At 43.8% G+C, this 5,933-nt stretch overlaps 1 non-coding gene across 1 annotated transcript; it reads right to left on the bottom strand.

Annotated features, from left to right (window-relative positions):
- Positions 1 to 1,460: 1,460 nt before the first annotated feature.
- Positions 1,461 to 1,534, bottom strand: TRNAK-UUU (transfer RNA lysine (anticodon UUU)). Its single transcript has one exon. It is a non-coding gene; the product is annotated as a tRNA-Lys (tRNA).
- Positions 1,535 to 5,933: the final 4,399 nt, after the last annotated feature.

Raw genomic sequence — 5,933 nt, forward strand, 5'->3', positions numbered from 1 at the left:
TGACGATACGGCTTGTATTCTTTGTGACTTCAATCTATGCACAGATGCCATTTTGCAAGTATATATGAAACATTTTATGGCATCATACAACATATATGTTTTATAGCATACGTCTTTTTAATCATTTCAACTTACCTATAAACATTTCTCAGTAACCCAGTTTGAAGAGGCTGTGCAGTATCGTTCTATATGGATTACCATATTTAATGTCAGCAATCTGTTGTGAAATTGGTGCCAGTCCAATTGCTGGATAGTTTTGGTTTTCTTTCACAAACGATAACGGTTATTTCCTCAGGATCCATCCTTGCTTGTGCTCAGTTGTGTCTGACTCTTTGTGACCCCATGGGCTGCGTGTAGCCTGCCAGGCTCTTCTATCCATGGGATTTCCCAGACTAGAATACTAGAGGGGGTTGCCATTTTCTCCTCCAGGGGATCTTTCCGACCCAGGGATCGAACTCGTATCTCCTGGGTCTCCTGCATTACAGGCGGATTCTTTACCTGCTGAGCCACTGGGGAAGCCCTATTTCCTCAGGATACTTTTCTAGAAATGAAATTTGTAAATGAAAAGGAAATATGTTTTGACGGGGGATAATAAAGTGGCTTAAAAATGCTTCTCTTCCTAGGATTTTATTTTGGGAAGTTTTACTACTATAACAACCTTTTTTGCAAACCTTTACTGAGTTCAAAGCCAACAATTCCAATTTTCTAGAGATGTCCTTGCTAAAGTGTACTCTTCAGCTTCTGTTTGTTGAAGAAATAGACTTAACTTTGACACATCAAGAGGAAAGAGAGAGGCTTCCCTGGTGGTCCAGTGGTTAAGACTCTGCACTCCCAATGCATGAGGCATGGGTTCCATCCCTGGTCGAGGAACTAATATTCAAAAAAAAAAAAAAAAAGAGGAAAGAGAATATGCAAGATTGTGGGGACAAAGGCTAGCTGAGCCTGTACTCCATACCAGGCATAAGGGGAGATGCTTTATAAAGAATTCCATTCCCTATTATGACAACTTGAGAGGTAAGTAAGTATTAGCCTAGGATCAAGAATAGCACTGGGATTCATTGAAACTCAGGTGTCTACCCAAGTCTGTTATACATTGGGCTGGGACTCAGATGGGACCAGTCTTGGGCAAAACTTTGAAACGGATCAAAGAAACGTACTGTTTTCAGTCCTTTCTCTGTCCTTATCTCTGGGTATACATGACTCTCCCATTTCTGGCCCCATTACCCCCAAAGCAGGAAAAGATCCCATGCGGATGTGACAAAGAGAACTACTCAGAAAATCAGAAGAACTAAGCTTCAATTCTATCTTTGATTTTTCAGCCAATATGCCATGCTTCCCTTGACAAATGTGTTTTCTCATCTATATAAGGAGAAGTTGGGACCAGATAACCTCTAAGTCTCTCTCCCTCTCTTTCTCTCTCTCTTTTTTTTGACCATGCCACTTGGCTTGCAGGATCTTAGTTCCCTGACCAGGGATTGAACCCTGGGCCCTCGGCAGCAAAAGCACCAAGTCCTAACCACTGGACCTCCAGGGAACTCACCTCTAAGTCTCTTTAATGTCCCCAAATTTCAGACAAAGAACACTAGACAGTGTGTATGTGTTCATCGCTCAGTCGTGTCCTACTCTTTGCAACCCCATGGACTGAAGTCCACCAGGCTCCTCTGTCCATGGAATTCTCCAGACAAGAATACTAGAGTGGGTTGCCATTTCCTTCTCTAGAGGATCTTCCTGACCCAGGGATCAAACCTGCGTCTCCTGCATTGCAGGCAGATTCTTTACTGTGTGAGTCACCAGAGAAGCCTACTCAGTTTCCCCGTTCTTAAATAAGGAATTCAGCCCAGATTCATTTTAAATCTGTTCAGTTCTGATTCCAGAGCTCACTCTTAGAGTCAAACCAAAGACTTGACACACAGCAGGAGAATAATACATGTATATGACTATTGATTCTTCAAATCTCTCCATTCTGACACCCCCCAAATGTGCTAAATATATATTTAATTGTGTTCAACTGGGCTCCTGATTGCCCTGATGTTTCTCCAAATAAGAGACAGGCCTCTGATGCAGAATATTTGCCATGATACCCTGTCCATGTCCATTTCCCGGACAGGCACATGGTCTTGCTATAGCCAAAAAGGGCTTCTCTCAGCTGCAAATAAATGTTTACTGGAAAAAAATATGATCAAATACGTTTCACTGGGAACCCAGGACTCCTTACACTTCCCCATAAGTCCCAGCGGGAAAATATCACAGGAATAGCCACTTGTGTACATACAACTATTTTTGAACTCTTGACTTGCTGGACCCTTTCTGGAAACTTTGGCAAGTGAATTCAGAGACCTGAGTCTACTATTAGGTATTGGGAACATAGTCAGAATCATAATGAAATTATAGTCTTGGCACCATGGGTCCCCATCTTTGGGGGTTCAAAGACCTCTTGAGAAAACAAATTGAAGCTTCTATATGCCCTCATTGCAGAAAAGCGCATACATGGGCCCACACACATGTGCGCACACACCATGGTCATTTTTTAAAATGCTAAACATGGAGCAAGGTCCCACTTCTGCAGAGGGAAGGGTCCTAAAGGACCTCGGTGGAGCCAGACACTAGCTTTTTGCCACATTACGCGGACATCTGGAGGGTTCCTAGAGAGAGGCCAGAACAGCTGGGATTGTGGGGCATTAGTAGGATTTGGAACCAGTAAGGAGGCATTGGGATATGTTAATACCCAGTACAGATGCCCTGGTGTAAACCACTTAGTAGCAGACTTGCAGAGCCACATGAAATTCTACACACACACATTCAAGGGGATTTGGGGACCTCTTAGAGGTTCACGGATATCAAATAAAGAATCCTGGAATGATTTGGGCTTTCTTTCTGGGAAGAAAATAAAGTAAAGCCACTTAGTTATGTGATTTCAGTGTGGTTATTTTACCTCTTAAGCTCTGAGTTTGCATCTATACAGTGAATAGATAGGACATACTTGCTACCCAAAGCTCCTTCTCTTCAACAAATCTACGGTCAGCAATCTAGTAGTCTGGATTCAGTGTTCTTTAGCTGCTTGCTTGTTGAAAAAGTTCAGATGCTGCCTCCTCCAATCCTTTTAAGGAGCTAACGTGGGTATAAATACACTGGTATAGGGTCAACCAGGCAGAACAGCTTTCTAAAATGAGTCACAAATTGCCATGAGTTAAAAACTTGTTTTGCGGTCATGGGAGTTAAAGGACAGCTGGTCACCAGAGTCTGGAAAATGACCTTTCCTGGGTTTGATCACGTTGTTGAGTCATACTTTTGGCCTCTGTTACTCCGAGGAAAGCAGTTCCCGTTTCTTTACCTTCTCCTCTTTGGTCTTAATTGTAGACTGAAACAGTTTCACAGAAATCTGGTCCTGGCACTCTGCAAAAGTTCTGACCAAAGTGAGTTGAGAGAAGGTACCTTTTCCTTTATCAATAGACAACCTTCCCTCATTCATTTGTGAGTTACCTGCACAAGTAGACATACCCCAGACGATCTCGCTTTCTTTCCATCTTTTTTTCTCTCTCTCTTCCATTGCTAAAGTGGCTTTTGAAGTCCCACACATACTGGGAGGCCAAGGCCACCGTGTTGCACAACTTCGCTTCATTCTATCTGCATGATGTCCCTGAGGTGTGCAATGCATGGTACTCCAAGAAGCTTTCTTGATAGACAAAGATTCTTAAGGATTTTCCCTGCCTGTCCAACCTGGAAGCTGCCAAGTTAATAACTTCTTCAGGGGTTGCTCTATTTATGTGTGTGTGTTTAGTCACTTCAGTCGTATCTGACTCTTTTGAGACCCCATGGAATGTAGCCCGCCAGGCTCCTCTGTCCATGGGATTCTGCAGGCAAGAATACTGGAGTGGGTTGTCATTTCCTCCCTCCAGGGGATCTTCCCAGGGATTGAACCCATGTCTCTTGTGTCTCCTGCATTGACAGGTAGATTCTTCAACACTGTGTCACCTGGGGAGCCCTAGAATAGGTATTTTAAACCAATAATATTTGAAACAATCGGAGAAGGCAATGGCAACCCACTCTAGTGTTCTTGCCTGGAAAATCCCAGGGACAGAGGAGCCTGGTGGGCTGCCGTCTATGGGGTCACACAGAGTCAGACACGACTGAAGCAACTTAGCAGCAGCAGCAGCATTTGAAACAAAGGGTTAAAATGCATAGCACTTTGGCACATTATGTCATTAGCATAAGCCAGAAACGCATAGGAGGAATTATATTTATGAAAATCAGTAATCATATAAATGATAAAACATCATCCTGGCTAGAGCTCAACTTCAGATACTGCCATCTACCCATTAAAATTCAAGAAAAGTCCATAGTCTTTTGTCTGGGGGGTAAATCCACGCAGCTTCTGAATTGAGCTGAAATGCACATATTTTTCATTGATTCATCTCAAACCTCCTCAGAAGGGCAATCAGATGTCTGACAGCCTGTCCTCCCTTTCTGGTGTTCTTGCAGAACATCAAGAGCTCATTAAGGTAGGAGGTCCAGTCCATGGTTCTGGGAGCTGGGACCCGGGCAGGAAGGTTCTCACAACCCCAGCCCACGATGAGGGACGCCTGTCTCCCCTCGTCTGCTGGGACAGGATCTGGCTCACCACTACTTCATCAGCCTGGTGGTCGTTTGTTCTTCTTTTTTAATTCTTAAAAATGAGTGGCTGACAGCTGGGACCAGCTTCCTGAATCCCTGTCTTTGTTTCTCCCTTGAAGTGATGATAAATTCACGGGTTTGCCTAAGAAAAATAAACCCTGGACTTCCGGCTGCTGGATTCCATACTTTGTTCCCTGGATTAGACAAAAGGCTTATTCCTCTTTCAAACACACTGAATTATCCCCAGATCAGAGTCAAAACCCTTGAAAGAAGTGATAAATGATAAATCCCACAGGCCCTTGGCCATTCTTAAAAGGGATTCAGTGGTGAGAAAGCAAATCTGGTTCCAATAGTGGTAACAGAAGTTAAGCACGTTCTAATCCTATTGTGATGGGAAAAAGGCTCAGACCCACGGGGTTTGGAGCCAAGTCTCACTTGACTGGTCATTATGCTTGGGAGGCAAGCTTGGTCATGTATGTGCGTGTTCAGGGGCTCAGTTGTGTCCGATTCTTTGAGACCCTTTGGATTATAGCCCGCCAGGCTCCTCTGTTAATGCGATTCTCCAGGCAAGAATACTGGAGTGGGTTGTCATTTCCTTCTCCAGGGGATCTTCCCCACCCAGGAATTGAACACACGTCTCTTCTGTCTCCTGCACTGCAGGTGGATTTTTACTCATGAGTCATTGGGGAAGCCTCTGCTTGGTCATGCATGCATGTGTGCTAAGTCGCTTCAGTCATGTCTGAGTCTTTGCGACCCCGTGGACTATAGCCCACCAGGCTCCTCTGTCCATGGAATTCTCTAGGCAAGAATATGGAAATGGGTTACCATGCCTTCCTCCAGGGATCTTCCTAATCCAGGGATCAAACTCAGGTTTCCTGCATTGCAGGCAAATTCTTTACCATCTGAGCCACCAGGGAAGCCCTTAAGGAGTAATTGTTTTTAATCAATTTATTTATTTTAATTGGAGGCTAATTACTTTACAATATTGTAGTGGTTTTTGGAGTAAACTTAAAGGAAAAACATCTCCATCGAAGGAGGACTCTATTTACTTTCAGAGTTCATTGCTTTGCAATTACCAGCCCAGACTAGAATAGCCTTCAGGACATTGGTGGTTCAATGATAGAATCCTCACTTCCCCCCACTCCCAGACCAGAATAGCCCTGCTAAATGGGGCAGGAGGAAATGTATCTTCCTGGAAGCTTCCCTGATCTTGTCTCTGATAGGTTGCATGAATGCAACCACATGCTTTAAAATCACGTGACTACTAAAAACCAGTTTGACATGAAAAAGAATTGCCTAATGGAAAAGGCCAAAAATGGATG

The sequence above is a fragment of the Giraffa tippelskirchi genome, chromosome 4 (assembly GCF_054371585.1).
Source record: "Giraffa tippelskirchi isolate mGirTip1 chromosome 4, T2T-mGirTip1v1.2.pri, whole genome shotgun sequence".
NCBI classification, from domain to species: domain Eukaryota; kingdom Metazoa; phylum Chordata; class Mammalia; order Artiodactyla; family Giraffidae; genus Giraffa; species Giraffa tippelskirchi.